The following is a 16,910-nucleotide window of genomic DNA, read 5'->3' as shown; positions in this document are numbered from 1 at the left end:
TATGTAATATGTAATATTTATATTTTAGCAGTAATTAAATGTATGAACAGTTTAATCTATAAGGTTTATGTACCTTTATGAAAATTAATCATTTGGTTTTACTATACATTTAAAACAGAACATTAGGCCACTGTTATGCTGGTTACCACCAAATAAACACGGCTTTGCTACAAAAAACACGGTTATTTTTTGTGAAGGTAAATGTGATTAATTCAGGTTAGTTTGTTTGATGCATGTGCAAAACAAACCCAGAGAGCGTGTGCACAGCAGGTTTGTGCATGCGTGTGGTCGCCATTTTCTCCAGCACTCTTGGTCTTGGATATTCGTTGTTAAGTTTTTATAGTTGACCTCTTTAACAGAACAAAAATAAAATAACAAAAATGTAAATTTAATTAAATGAACAAAGTTGCATGCACTTAATAAATAGTTATTCTGATACATACATTTATACACTGTAAAACATGATGCATGAAGTTAAAACAACTTGGTTTTGCAAGTTTTGGCTTGTGAAAAGTTGATATAACTTATAAAATCAAGTTGAATTTTTTAAGTTAAAGTAAGATAAAAATAAATGTTAATTTGACAAAAATGCTGCATATTTTTTTACTGTAAATACACATTTATTATGCTTCATGTCTTACCAAAAAGTTTAACATGAGAACAAACATTATCATGATGTCCTGTTTGTTTGTTCACATTTACTGTATCATCATCTTCACCTCTTAATCGCTGTACTGATGTGAGTGACAGATAGTTCACAGTTGTTAGTTAAGCAGACTTAGAGAATTAAGAGTCAATACCCGGAGAGAAGCTGACTTTACCCTGCTGTGCCACACACTGAGACCTCTTTACTTCATTTCCCGCTTCACTTTATCATCACGTCTGGCAGCAACTGTGAACAATTATGAAAGACGCTGTAGACTTTTACTCTCCACAGAGCAGATCTAAATGTTTCTGATACTGACTGAACAAACAGACTGCTGCTGGTTTAATCTGCAGTTCATCTGTGCTGAAACAACACTTTCTGGGACTTTACATTACTACAGATTTTCCATAACCTTTAGTGTTTTATATAAAATTATTATGATTACATTGCTGCTTTATTTGAGTTTAAATCTGCAGGTTTGTCTTCATAATGTTTCAAGATGCAATTCCCAGCACTTTAAATAAATTCATTAATAAATAAATTAACTTACTTGATGTTGAATGGTTTTTTTTCTAAAGAGAAACTTTTGTAATTTCGTTGTACTAAATATATTAAAAATGTTTTTAAGATTATCTAAGTGTACTTATTTGTGCTATTTTGAGACAGCATGTATATAAACAATAATATGCTTTTAATAAACTATTTCTGTATTTAAAAATTTTTTTTTAGCATGTAGTAAACTTTAACCAACCAACTACAAGTGGTTCCTAAATACATTTTTAGCCCATTTTAGTTCATATTCATGGTGTCTCAAAATAGCACAAATAAGTACACTTAAATAATCCTTAGAACATCTTAAGAAATACTAAAGAAGAATTTTTAGTATATTTAGTATAAAATTAGTGCATGAAAATAATACTTCTATTTCTCTTGGGAAATCTTAGCGATCAGCTCTATGATTTTTAGTAATAGTAATGTTCACTTGTTATAGCTACAGCATTAATGTGTCTTCAGAGGTTGAGGTCAATGTTAACAGCATGTACTCAAAACCAAGCGATTCACATATACAACGGTCCTTAAATCTCATTTTGTTCCTTCTCCTGTGAAATCTGAACCTTGTGTGTCGACAGACGGTTGAATGTGTCTGAAACACTCCTCGCTCTTAGAGGATCTTTAAAAGCTTTGCACTTAATCCCTTAACTAAATATCTTAAGATGATTTTGTCTGTTAAAGTGTTGAGGGTTTGCAGCTCCAAAATCTCTGGAGATTAAGAGATCAGAAGCGCTCAGGTGGACAACAGCGAGACCAAAGAAAAATGTTACTCCTCAGTTCATTTTCTCTTTTATATCTCAGGAGATTTATACTATAGCTGTATTTCATTCTTCAATCAAGTTCTTAATAAAATTAAACACATATAATACGTTTAGTGACACACAGCAAATGTACAGAGATATAAAGTACAGTACTATACTGTATTATTGCAGATGTCTCAGATTGGTGTTAAATAAAAGCAGACACGCATTGTATGAGTTCATATGATCTCTGACCTTTGATTGTGTGGTATCTTGGTAAATCTAGGAGCTATTTGAGATATTAAAAAGATATTGTTTGTGATTTATGTGATGTCAAGAGCTCACAGTAAGTGTGAATGTCTTCTTTCAGCTCTGAATGGGTTTTGTGTTGTGAGGAGATGAGGGTTCATTCAGGATCTGCGGTACATGAGGATGTTTTCAGTCCTTCTGGGTGGTACTGTGGACTCCCTCAGATGCAGATAGCATTGAAAATGTGTAAAGTCCATGTGTTACAAAAGAAAAAGAGGAAGGACAGGAGATATACATGTGCAGGCAGACTGTCAGTAGTGTCTGCTCTCTTAGAGACTTATCTGACTATAATAACCACTAGATTTTAGTTTTGTTAAGTTAGTTACACACATACACATTGCCACACGTGCACACGCGCACACGCGCACACACACTCACACACACACACATTCATTCTGGTTTCCATGTTTTGTGGGGACATTCCATAGACATAATGCATTTTATACCGTACAAACTGTCTTCCCCTTACCTGACCCATTCCCTAACCCCAACCATCACAGAAACCCTTCTCCTACTCCTACCTCCTACAATTGGTCCCCACAACGTGATAATTACCAGGTACACACACACACACACACACACACACACACACACACACACACAGTTACACGTACACATTATTTTACTAGTTTATAGTTTAATTTTTTTATTTTTACGTTAATAATTGAAATACAGATGCATAATGGTTGCTTGTATTTAGTACAGTAACATAATGGAGATTTCTCTGAAATTTAACCTTCTACAGAAGCAGCTGGGGTGCCAGAAAAGTACTGTAAAATAACGGGCAGACTAAATTACAGAAATTTTCCGTAAAACAAAAATACAGTTTAGTTATGCAGCTGTTTGCCAGTAACTTACTGTAGATGTTTATTTGTGTAATTTATATAAATTTTGTTCTGAACAGTTTGTTGAAAGTAAAATGAATATTAAACATGAACAAGTCTTTATCTTTACAGAATAAAATGATTAAAAACAAAGCATGCAAAGCACTCTGGGAACATTTTTCAGTTTTTTGTTTCCTAGAAATGCTTTGCATAATGCTGTACTTTTTTATCGTTTTTTTGTCTGTAAAGATAAAGTCTTGTTAATGTTTAATAATTATTTAACTTTGAACAAACTGTTGTCAGTAAATAACATCCATTTAAATCTACAATAAATTACTGGCAAACAGCTGACCGTCATTTCTACAGAGATCCTTAGTAGTGTTTGCAATGATAGGACTGAAATCATTTTGTCTTTACTGTGTGGTTTTCTGCTTGAATGTTAGCACACATATTTAAAAATGTTTAAAAAAGCCATGAGATGACAGAAAGTCAAAGTTTGAGCTCATTGTTTAATTGTTAATCTAACCAATAAACTAGCCAATAAGAATGAATGTTTTAGTCATTTGAAAGGTTTTCAATGAGGCATTTTGTTATTTTTTTCCATTTTAATGGGCACACAGCACACATTTGACTTTCTGCATTGGCAATCTTATAACAGACCACCCACTTCTGCAGAGAGAGAGAGAGAGAGAGAGAGAGAGAGAGAGAGAGATGAAAGATGAAACCGATTTCTTGGTTCATAAAAGTGTTTGTGTCTTAATCTTTCTGTTAAGTTGATGTTGTTCCCTGCACATCTGTTGAATCTTCATTCATGCAGACTGGATTGACATTAGTGGATAAGAGCGATTTGTAAAATATCCAATAATGTCTCAGAGAGAAACTATTAACAGATCTTTTATCAAAGAGAACCTTGAACATTTAATGATCACAATGAGATATTTAATGTATCACATGCATTGACTTTACACTGAATGGCCAAGTAACAGTGAAGTGCACATCAGAGATAGAAAGCAATTGTGTGTGAAATTCATTTCTTAATGTCTGTGCGAGAAGATTTGATTTCATCGCATGAGCTCTCTATCCAAATCCAACATTCTTACCGTCTGCAACAAATATTAACTGAAGAAGACAAAACATGATGATCTAGATTAGAATATACTAACCAACCCTCGTCTATGTATGTAGATGTGCACATGTAGATGTGTATGTGTGCAGTTATGTATTGCTGTTCTTGTGTTGCTATAATTGCTTCTATTGTTTACCTCATTTATATGTCGCTTTGGACAAAAGCATCTGCTAGATGATGTTATATTTAATGACTATTCCTCCTAATAAAAAATACAAACAAACATCTGTCATTTCTAATTATTACGCAAGAGAGGTTTAAAGTAGAAAACACTTCAGTCTTCTTTCAATGACTTAAATACTTAAGTATGCATGGTTGTGCATTTGTTTCTAAAATTAAATGTTTACTATAGCCTAATAAATAATAGAGGTCATGTTTGTCTTGTATCAAAATCAAGTTTATTCAACTTTTGTGTGTGCGCGTGTAGAATTTAGGTTGGTGTTATAAATGAATTGCCTAAATATAATTCTATATAAAGAACCGAAATAGAACAGAATAAAATCTTTATTCTTATTGTACACAGTACAACAAAATATAAGTTGTGATCAGTACAAACACTTAACAATACAGAAAAAATTAAGAATATAAATATAAGAATACAGCATATCGACAGACATTCACGGTGCAATTTTGACTAAAGTATTATGAATTATTTAAAGGTATTGTTTAGTACAGTGTTTTACATTGTGAATTGTTTAGCACAGTGTTGGGCAGTGATAACAATTCTGTATAATATGGGAATATCCCTACTGAAAAATCCAGCTAAGACCAGCATAAACTGGTAGCTGGTTTATGATGGCAGTACCTGGTTTAAGCTGGTCCTCCCAGCATGGCAAGCTGGTCTAGCTGGTGGGTCAGCTGGTCTTCCAGCCTAACCAGCTAAGTCCAGCTAGACCAGTTTAAAAAGAGACCAAAACACAGCTAGACCTGCTTGCTACACCAGCAAAACCAACTAAAACCAAGCTGGGAGACCAGCTAAACCCAGCTCACCAGCTTATGCTGGTCTTAGCTGGATTTTTCAGTAGGGATATTTTTTATCTGTATATTTGATTGTGTGTTTGTTGTGTATCCGTGCACTTTCAGTACGTTTATTACTGCAGCAAAAACACTGAACAGTCAAACAGAAAGTAAAGTTTCCTTCATAGAAACAGCAAACCTAAAATAAACATTGTGACTTAAGATAGAAAGAGCCAAAAATAGAAATTCTTTTAAATGCCTTTTTTAACTCACACATCTAACAAGCTTTATCAGACAATCGATTCTGTTACAGATGAAAGCAAATTACGGATTGAAAATTTGTTGTAATTGCTCCGATTAAACGGTTGATAGCATCTCTCAGACCTCCACCCACTACAGAACGAGTCTCAACCATTAAATGGGACTGCTGGAGTGTTTCACTTTGATGTTGTTGGTTTGGAGAAATGACGGCTCTCCATTATGGGCAAAATTAGGGTGGCAGGCCAACCGGGAAGGCGCCGTGGCTTAAATGGGCAACAAAACAGAGATGGAGGTAGTCGACTAAACTCTACGTGTAACTGTCATTACAAGTGCTTATTGATTGTTTTTCAAGATAGACAACCCACCCTGCATGAATTTCTCAACCCTGGTCCAAACTAGTCACCATCATGATCTTAAAGACAGCCAAAATAAAGAAACCACAGGGTCACTATGAATAATGCTGCTCTTACTATATGTTTTCAGAATAGTTCCTTCAATCCAGTTCTTTTTATTTACACACTTAAAACATGCATGTAGGTTTCTGTTTGAAAAGCATCTATTTTTTGTTCATGATCTTATAATGGTTTGGTATCAAAAGAAGAAGATTCATCTCTGAGTAAATGAATATTGAGTTTGGCTGAGCTGCTGTGTAGTCACAGACAGTTAGAGAGCACTGACGCACACCCATCAACACAACATCATTTTACTCAAACAGATAGGAAAAATATTTGATGATAGCACAGAAATGACTGTTCACAATCCTGATCTCAGGACAGGAAGATAATCTCACTTCATTTAAAGTGACGCTTGAGTAACTAAACAAAGTCAACAAACAAAACAAACATATACAAACATTTAAATTGTTTAACTTAAGGCAACTTTTTAAGGAAAAGAGTTTGATGACTGACACACTTTCTGCAAAAAGTATGATATGATTTATTTTCAAAGGTCAGGCAATAATACAGAATCTGATGTGACTTACAGTTGTATATATTATTATAATCCATAAGTTTCTATAGATTTAAACCCATAAACTTTGTTCTGCTGCTAAAACACAATGAACTGAAGTACACGATCACATTACATTTCTTTTAAAGTTTTGTTTTATTTCTAAAGTGAAACCTTAATAGTCATATGTAATATAAACAGTCATCTGAGTATGTCTGTCACAGGATTGAGTGGCTTTAATATCAAAGCAATACTTTAAAGGTGCAGTGTGTAGATTTTAGCTGCATCTAGTGGTGAGGTTGTGTAACGCACCCCTCCCTTTTGAATAGGATAGAGAAGCTATACGGTACCGATCACAGGACAAACATGTCACCGTCTGAGACGACGTAGTGTAGAGCAGTTTGACCGTTTAGGACTACTGTAGAAACATGACAGCAACTTTCATGTCAGGAGACCTGCGGTGTAAGGAGATAAAAACATCTCATTCTAAGGTAATAAAAACAATACTGTTGATTAGGTAAGGTTTTTATACATCACTGATGTAGATTATATTGCATTGTTGTGAAAAGATCCTTCTAAAATGTACATAATGCACTTTTAAAGCTTAATTTTTACACGTAAGAGAGAGCCTCCGTAAATGTACATTTGAACACTTCAAATGTTTATATTTCAAGTGTATTTTATATTGTGAATATCCTTCATTTTATTTGACTTTATTTGCAGTAGTACTTTATCCATCACCAGCGCGTTAGTGTCTATCATGCATGAATATAGAATTCAGATTTCCATGAATGATGCTGAGAGTATCTGCAGATCTTCAGATTTCCCATATTTTCTTTGATTAGCTCAGATACGCAGATAAAGAGTATTTCTGCTGGAAGACATCTCACACGTGTTGTTGTATGTATACTGTACACATGTACATCCACCTATGTTTAAGTTACTAACAGACTGTCAAAATATTTGTGTTACTAACATGTCATTATGGTGAAAGATTAGTTTGACAGGATGAGGAACTGAATTTAGGCCATGATCAGATTAAACAGACATTTCGTCAATACTGTCAATAAGTCTAATGTACCAATCTGCTGATATGAAGAGAAGATCAGTATACTGAAGGGGTTTTCCAGACCCTCATTAACAAGAGAGATTGTTAATGTAACTCTTGTAATCATTTGGGCTGTTTGTTTCACATTCAGCCATCGGGACAAAACACTTTGGTAATGAAGCCAATTGAAGTCAACTGTTTGTTTTCACTCCGTCTTATCAAAGAGTAATTACACCTTGATCCAATTGATATTAGATTTAATCTGTCTGCAGTAACCATGAAAACATGCCAAGAGCACAAACTCATTTTATAGTCGTGGGTGGCACATACAGAAAGTCTTTAGATGCAGAAAGATTCATGTATAAAGTATAATCCTTTGCTTTTTGCTCATATTGAATTGTGTCTCTCTCTCTCTCTCCTCTGTTTCTTTATTACTTAAGACACAATTAATGACAACAATGTTCTGTATGAAACATGATCAATAAATATAAAAAGGTCATTAATATTTAGTATTGCTGCACATAAATGCAGTAAGTTTTATATTGCAAAACAAACAAAAACATTCTGTGCAATAAAACTTATGTTGTGAAGTGTTTAACAAACTGTAAGATTAACACTGAAGTCCAAGAGGTGGTTTCCCTGACAGGGATTAGATAAATGTAAGAGCTGTCCAAACTGAAAACAACTTGCACTGTCATATCTTAAAATACATTGGTTCCTTTTGTTTTGCCTCAAAATGCACGGCAGTTATTTTTTTAGTAAGGCATGTTTGTTAAACATATTATATTTCCTAATTAAACTAAGTCCTAGTCCTGGTTTAAGCTAATCTCTGTCCGAGAAACCACCCCCTAATCTTTTTTAAAGTTCTTAATCTGATTTTATGATGCACACATGGACTGATCATTTGAAGTAGTGTTGTAGTCAAGACCACCTAAACCGAGACCAAGTCAAGACCAAGACCAACACAGGCCGAGACCAAGTCAAGACCAAGACCAACACAGGCCGAGACCAAGTCAAGACCAAGACTTTAAAGGGTCGGGACCAAGTCAAGACCAAGAACAAGACAGGCCGAGACCAAGACAGGCTGAGACCAAGACCATTGCAAGTCACTGCATTAAAACACTTATGATAAAATGTGGAACATGCAAATGATTAGGCACTGGGAGAAACGTAAACAATGCTTAAACAATGCCAACATAATGCCAAACCTGAATAAACTGCATAAATGATTAAAAATAAATTTGTGATGTGCCATCAGTTGTGGTCTTGACCGGTCTTGAAATAAAATTCTGAGTCCTCTTTGTCTGAGACCGAGACAAGACAGAGTAAAAATGTGGTCGATTCCAAGACAAGACCAAGACCTTTAAAAAGTGGTCTTGAGACCACTAATCTCGAGACCGGTCTCGAGAATTACAACACTACTTTGAAGCACAAAAAACTGTTAATAAATTAAAACTGCAACACAAAACACCAAAATGATTTCCCTTATAGTCAGTCAAATAAAACATTTCAACAGTTTTCTTGCTTTTTAAAGTTACAGACAATAACAACATTTCTCTTCTGTTTTAAGTCTGTGAGAGTTATTTAATGTGTGTGTGAGAGAGATACGGGTTATTTGTCTTTAGCTAACATCTATGCAAAAGTGATCGTCATTGTTTAAAAGAATGACACAGAAGTGATATTAGGCTCAAATGAATAAAACCACACATAACTTATCTGAAGAGAACTTTATTTGACCAACTTTCAGACAAATAAAGAGAAATTAACTCAAAAATAAACTCATCTCAAAACATCCAACATCAAGAGGTTCAGGAGTCAGGACAGACAATGAGCTTCAGACTGATAATTCACCTGCAGTCCATTAAACAGCGCCACCTGCTGACAGACAGAATCACTGCAGGGCAAAGACTTCATCACAAACCCAAAACAACATTCATCTACTTTAAATGAGATTAAACCAGTTGTTAGTTTTGTAAACTAATGAGAAAAAAAACACGTTTTTCTTTTTAATGTGAAATAAATAAAACAATACAAACATTTGAACAACATAAAGAATTTCATTGAGTTTATGCAGATGTTAAACATCATATGCTGCACAAATATGAACATTTCAGATAAACAGATGTTGTAGTCTTCAAAAAAATGTATTTCATAAAATGTGTCTTAGTGCGACAGCATCATGAAACTCAATGCACAATTAACATGTCTGGAAGAAACTTCTGGAAAATCATTTCACTTAGATCTGCCTGAACTCTTTTAGCTCTTCCTCCATATCATCACTGCTATTAATCCTCAAGAGTTCAGCAATACACAATTCTTTATTATTAATCATCTCTTTTTAAGATTTGCATTTGCACTTTGTAAAAATATCTCATGGAAAATGTCAGATCATCAATCATTTAAACAGAATTATGATGGCTGGAGGTTAAAAAAATGAAAGAATGTTAAAGTTTAGTTTGCACTTTTCTTCAATATGTGTGTGTGTGTGTGTTTGTGTGTAATACACCTGCAGGTACGGCCATCTACAGCCTGTGGGGCCGAAGCTCGACGATCGGCCAGGGAATTGACTGGAAGTTGTAAAAATAGATGAAAAAATCCAGAAAAAGAATTCATTCTCATTTGGCTGTGACGGCGGTCTGGTTTTCTTGTCCCGAGTGAATCCCCTACAGCTGAAATCACTGAAGATGTTTGTGTTTGTAGGGAAAATAGCACATCTATCATTCATTTTGGGGCTCGTAAGAGTGCAGCGTTTCCACATTTGACAAACTGCTCAGTAAAGCGGCTTCATGTTACACTTCTTTCCAAAAGACTTTTCCCATTCATTTCACAGAGTCAAGACATCTTATTTGGTTTTATCTGCCTCCAAATTACCAACAAATCCATTTGATGTTTAATACACATGCAGAAATATAGAGTCTGATCAAGGTTAGGCACTCAAAGTTGTAAAAAGTGTTCAAAAGAGATATTAATGACATTTATAAATCAACTTTTACACTTTATCCAAAGTGACTTACATAGTTTTTCTGAGAATGCAAAGCTGTTTCAACTGATACAAGAACATCATGTCTATTGAAGTTATTACAAACATATCCATATATGAATTATTTGTGCTATTGTAAAAAATACAATGATTTAAAAAAATGTACCCAATTAATTTATTGATGGGTTCTGCTCAAAAATACTCACATTTTCTACATCTCCACCAAAATGCAGAAAAGTCCCAGTATTTATTTTTATCGTCTCAGTTAGTGCCGTGAGTCAATTTACTATTTAGACCTGAACCTCCAAAACGTACAAACACAGAAAATCAAGTAGAATGTTGAATGCACAGACGTGATGTTCAGTATTTCCCTCAGCTGATTGCTATATCAAGACCTTTTGAGTTTTTTTCTGGGTTTGTGTCTGCTGGTGGTCTGATTTTTCTGAGTCTTGAGTCCCTCAGAGGCCATAAATTGCTCAGATGAGATGAAGTTCTTGTGTTCTTTCCTAAACTGCTGCGTGAAATCTTCATGGCTATGTTTTGACAGCCCGATGTTTTAAATCATGGTTTTATGACGGCCAGGGAAAACGTGTCCGTGTTCCTGGCGCAGATTTATGTGTTTATTGGAGTCTGGAGAATATGATCATTTGGCTTTAGCAGATGGATAGAGAGATAGCAACAGCTTCTGTGCCAAACTCTCTCATCTGCTACGCAAATGTGGTCCACGTGCTTTAGAAAAGGTCTGTGACGTCTCTGTTCATGTGTAAATGCTTCTTATATAGCATCTCCAGGTTTGTGTAAAACAAATCAATCCTTAAAAAGATTCTAGTTAATTTCAATGTAAAAAGATCAAATATGAATACATCATTGTGTTGGAGGAACATTGGACCCTACGCTCTTCTCACTCCTGTAGTGAACTGAACAACAGGCCAAATAAACCACACAATGTTTTGGGTCATAAGTTAACAGATGTCCATTTGAAATTTCTGAAAGGTTTGGGTGAACTCTTTTAATACTCAGAAACACAAGTTTCTGTTATCTGAGGGCTTTGAATTCTCATAGCAGACTTTCCATCCTTTCTCACTTGATCGCCAAACGTATCTAAACATCTCTGTGTAGACTTTAAACATTGTGTGGTTGGGGCATTGACCCAACTCTATTTCATCGCACACATGTCTTCCCATACTGTCCAGCACACAGAACCACAGCATGGAAAAAGATTTCAGCGGATGGTCGGCCACCCATGTCTTACCTCACACCCTTTGGCCCTGATCCGGTGAGATGAGTTTTCCTCACGAGCAGACAGACAGTCAAACACAGCTCATCTTTCTTTATACTGATCCTTTATATGAGAAGTGCTGTACACTTAATAGTTCAACATTACAGTTTAATATTATAATTTTAACAATATTTGTGATTCTGGTCATTTTCACTAGCACTTTTACTTTGCAAATGATTATTGAAGCTTTCAATTTTATAGCATTTACAAACCTGAATTGTATGTTTTGTAGATGCACAACAAACATACCCGTTGTGTCTTTCCATCCTCGTCTGGCAGTTTTTGGAATGAATATTCAGTACAGTAACCAGTTTTCTCTCTTAACTTATTTTTTTTACTTTAATTTCTGATTCCATTATATATAGTTTTGCCTTAACTTATTTTTATATATTGCATATATTTTCTAAAATTTTCAGTTGCACAGTCTAAAAGAGCATAACAGACTTACACTTCACTACATGTTGTATATCTATGTATATAACAAAAAAAAAATCTTGAATTCAGTTTACACTGATTGTCCAAAAACCTTTACTGTATTTCAGAGTTCATTCAGTAATATTCTATACTCTGCTGCTGCTGCTTCATACCACACATTTAGGTTTAAACGTTAAAGCCCAACTAACTTAAAAAATATCATTTAAAAAATGTGCTTGTGTTTAGAACGTTGTGACACAATAGTAATAATGATGTGTTTACTCACTCAATGAGAAATAACTAATGCCAGCTAATGCCAGTCCTGAGTCTCTTCTTACTTATACTCTGCAAATTGTGTACTGTATAATAATACATCTGTTAAAAATGCTAAAGAAAAACACTAAACTTTAAGTTAACAGCTTGTGATCTGTTCCCATAATTTAAACTAAATAAATTATAATTTTTTTTACAATGCACGTTTAACAAAAGTAATTTTTCATGATTAAATCAAGACGATTCCATAAAAAAAATCAGCCTTAAAGGTACTTTTTAATATTTTTAGATATCATGTTTTTACAGTGTGTGATAAAGGTTTCGTGTGAAATATTAGTACTGTTTTATAAAGTGAAAATGTGACATGTTTCGTCAAGTATCCGTAGCCTGTGCGTAGCTCTGCGTAGCCTGACGCGCACCTCACAAAATTTCTAACAGCGCGTCGGCTCTACGCGGACCGTAAGCGCTGTGATTGGTCCACCAGAACCCCTCCCGTCAGGTAAAAAAAACTACGTCATAGGTATTTCCGTTTGAGACGGTGAAAACAAAGATGAGCCAAGTTGAGTATGAAGGGCCATACAAGACAAATTTCATTCTGGCTCTCTCACACACATTCATTCTCCTATCACATACATGTATTTTTACTCTGACACACTTACATTCTACTTTCACATACATGTATTCTCCTTTCACATACATACATTTCTACTCTCACATACTTACATTCTCCTTTCACATACATATATTTTTTCCTCTCACATACATGCATTCTCCTTTTACATACATGTATTTTTACTCTCACACACTTACATTCTCCTTTCACATACATATATTTTTTCCTCTCACATACATGTATTCTCCTTTCACATACATACATTTCTACTCTCACACACTTACATTCTCCTTTCACATACATATATTTTTTCCTCTCACATACATGCATTCTCTTTTTACATACATGCATTCTCCTTTTACATACATGCATTTTTACTCTCACGCACTTACATTCTCCTTTCACATACATATATTTTTTTCCCCTCACATACATGCATTCCCCTTTTACATACATGTATTTCTACTCTCACACACTCACATTCTCCTTTCACATACATATATTTTCTACTCCTACACACTTACATTCTCCTTTCACATACATCTATAGAATGTATGTATGTCTGAAGACAATGTGCGTATGTAAGAGAAGTATGTATGTATGTGTGAGAGAGAGTATAGTGGAAACGGAAGGCGTATGGTGGAAAAGGAAGCCCTGTGACGAGCGGCTTTTATTTTGAAAGGACTTTTATTTAAAAACTAATAAAGGCTTTGCACGTTATTAATGGTCATGCACTGCGTACATACATCTCCGTTGCACAATTATTCCATCAGCAGGGCTGACACCCATCCTTTAAAATACAGAATCATCCAGTATTTGAGAATTAAATAGCTCATCCGGTTTTAAATCATTGCGGAGGCTGGAGAAAGCTCGCGGATGACGAAGCTGGAAGCAGCTCGCGGAGGCCGAAGCTGGAGGCAGCTCGCGTCCACGTCCGAAAGTTTCAGAGCTGGGAGAAGTCAAATGCAGGCTGGAAATTTTCCATGGAAAATAGTACAGTATAAAGCCAACTGCACTATTTGTCAGCGAGTCTGCTGGTGCCGGAGATGCATAAGAGCAATTCCCGCAATGTTAGAGCTTACAGCAATCAATTTATCGTTTCACGATTCTTCACGCCTCAGGCATCTTCAGAGGTAGTCTACATAACAGTTAATAATGTTAATGTAAACAAATCTCATCCCCACATTATAATATTTATTTTCTAAGGCTGAGTCATACACATAAGCATTTATTTAATGAGAGTTAGAGAGATAATTCAATGATACTTTTTAAAAATAGTTTGTTTTAATAGTGATTTAATCAAATACAATGTAAAAAGTTTAAAATTATTAGTCTTGTACGCCATTGATAATTCATTTTTTAAAATATTAATTCGTTTTCTTTTTATGTCAGTCTGCCCCTTATCTCTGTTTGTTAGTCACGTTTTGCGTTTGTTTTGAGTGTTATAGCGTTGTTTTGTGTCACGTATAGGGATTCGTTTTCTGTATTAAAGGAGCGCGTGCCACCCAACGTTTTCTATTCGTGTAGGTAGTGTCAGGGCGTCGTATGACGCAGAAGATTTATCTCATTACCTTTCCTTTGTAGCTTAGGTTAGTTAGAGGGTTAAAATTTAGTTATAGGGGTTTTGTTTTGTTTATTTCTTTAATTTGGCACTGCCCTCTCCTTTTTGTGTCCTTGTTATTTGTTTACTTGTAAATATTGTACATAGGATGAACACATTTTCACTTGTCACCATCACCCTTTACTTTAATATAAATAAATTAAATTAATAAATTAAATAAATACAGTTTTTGCCACTATATAGGCTATGTATGTTGTCTTTCGTCCCTGACACACACACGCAAGCACGTACACACCAAATAATTAAAAATAACTAATATATGTTAAAATATAAAGTTTATGACTAAAATCCCGAAATAAAGCGAATTATTCATGGCTTAATTATATAATAAAACAAAGTTTTATTGGAAAAATCTTATATATTTAAAATGTATTTAAAAATTCTGTATACATGTTTATATTAGTATTTGTTCATACGTCAACTTTTTAGCATTGTATGTGGTTAAACAGTAAAAGGTACTATTTCAACAGGTTTCAACAGTCAAGGCATGATTCTGACTATATGTCTACTTTCATAATTTAATAAAATAAAAGTGCCAGTTTTCATCAAAAATAATTTGAGCTATTCTGATTCTGTTTCAGACACTTTACTTAATGCATTGGTAAGTTTGGCTTTATTAGAGAATGCGCTAGATAAATATACAAATGTATCTTGCAGGAGCACGACCTCGCGTTAACAATGAAATGGGCAGTTGTTTTACTAGTTACATTGCTTTGCAAAATATTTACTATGGATATGGGTTGCGATATTGGACACTGGACTTTTCACTTGGAAAAATGATAAAAGTTACTTTTATTCGACCAAAAACCAATGTTGCCACAACTTAAAAAGGTGAGACCCCATCCGTTTTTCGCATTGGATTGTTTTATCTTTATTAAGAATTAAATATACCGTGGCAAGTTTATATAATTGTACAATGCTTATCTAGGAACTTTATTAACTGCATTCAAATAAAATACAGGTCTTAGTATTTTTGATAAACTAAACTAACGAAAATTAGAAATGCGAAATGCTTTTGCAATAAGCTTGTTTGGTAAAGTGGAACTGAAAAGTTGAAATATAAAATTAATAACTCGACATAAAAACCGAACTAACACAAAATTAAATTATTAAATCAAAACTAAATTAAAAACTAAACTAAACAATAAAGTACAAATAAAATAAAAAGTCGATAACAATGTAGATACATTTAAAAATATATATATCAAATTATAATAAAATATCAATTAAGGCAAAAAATATAAAAACTGTGTACTATGTAATGAAGACGCATTGTATAGAAAAACCCTGATTCAGTTAATCAGCTTGTTATTGTGTTAATAAAGGAAACATTTCAAACATTCAGGCAGGAGCCCGATTAGTGGAATCAGGAATCAAGACATCTAAAAACATTAGGGAGGGGCTGACGACTGGAGTTGAGAACCACATAGGGAAAATCTGAGCACCTTTTTTTGTTGATCTAAATATGTGACCCGTGCTGGCAAAATCTTTCGGAATGCACACCGTCTAATTTTGAGCTAGATGCAAATGAAAGTATAAGTGCCGATTTTGGTCAAAATTGAGATTTTCATATAAATAAGTACATTAAGCCCTCGTCTAGCGATCTCAATGCTCTAAATAGTCAATTGTAAAAAAAACTGTTTTGACAAGAATTCATGCAGGTAGGACCTATAATCTGTTATTCTTAAGTGAATGTTTGGTTAACTTTTGGGAAAAAATATCTGATGTGTAACATTACATAGATCCTTGCATTGCATCTTAAAGCTGCCTCAATGTCAATAAAACAACAAAAGAAAAACAAAGTTTAACATATATTCTTCCTATATTGTTTTTGACTTTGTGTGTGCTAAATCTGTAAGTTTTACCAGTGATTTTAAGATATGTATGCAGCGATTTTATTTTCGATTTTTCAAGAAACTCGATTTTTCAAAAAATTGACTATGCTAACTCTGTCAACTTAAAACAGTTGTAGCTCTGTCATTTTTTTGTCAGATTCCAACAAATTATACATAGAGAATGTCAAAATATAAATAGCTCATTTTTGAAAATTAGCTCATTCAGACTAATTTTGCCAGCATGGGTCACATATCTTCTGTTGGCTTTATGTTGGATTATTTATTATTTATTTTGTAAATGTTTATATAATAGTATTATATAACAGTTTATATCATGGGACTGTTAAATGCTTATTTGGTTGAGAAACATTTTACGGGTGTGCATTAGAGTAGTTCCAGGTCTGTGGGCAGCATTACATTCCATATCACTATACACCAAGTTTAACTGTAATAAGATTTATTTAATTTTTAACAAATAAAGCAT

This window comes from Misgurnus anguillicaudatus, chromosome 18 (assembly GCF_027580225.2).
Source record: "Misgurnus anguillicaudatus chromosome 18, ASM2758022v2, whole genome shotgun sequence".
Taxonomy (NCBI): Eukaryota; Metazoa; Chordata; class Actinopteri; order Cypriniformes; family Cobitidae; genus Misgurnus; species Misgurnus anguillicaudatus.
This window is presented reverse-complemented; position numbering follows the sequence as displayed.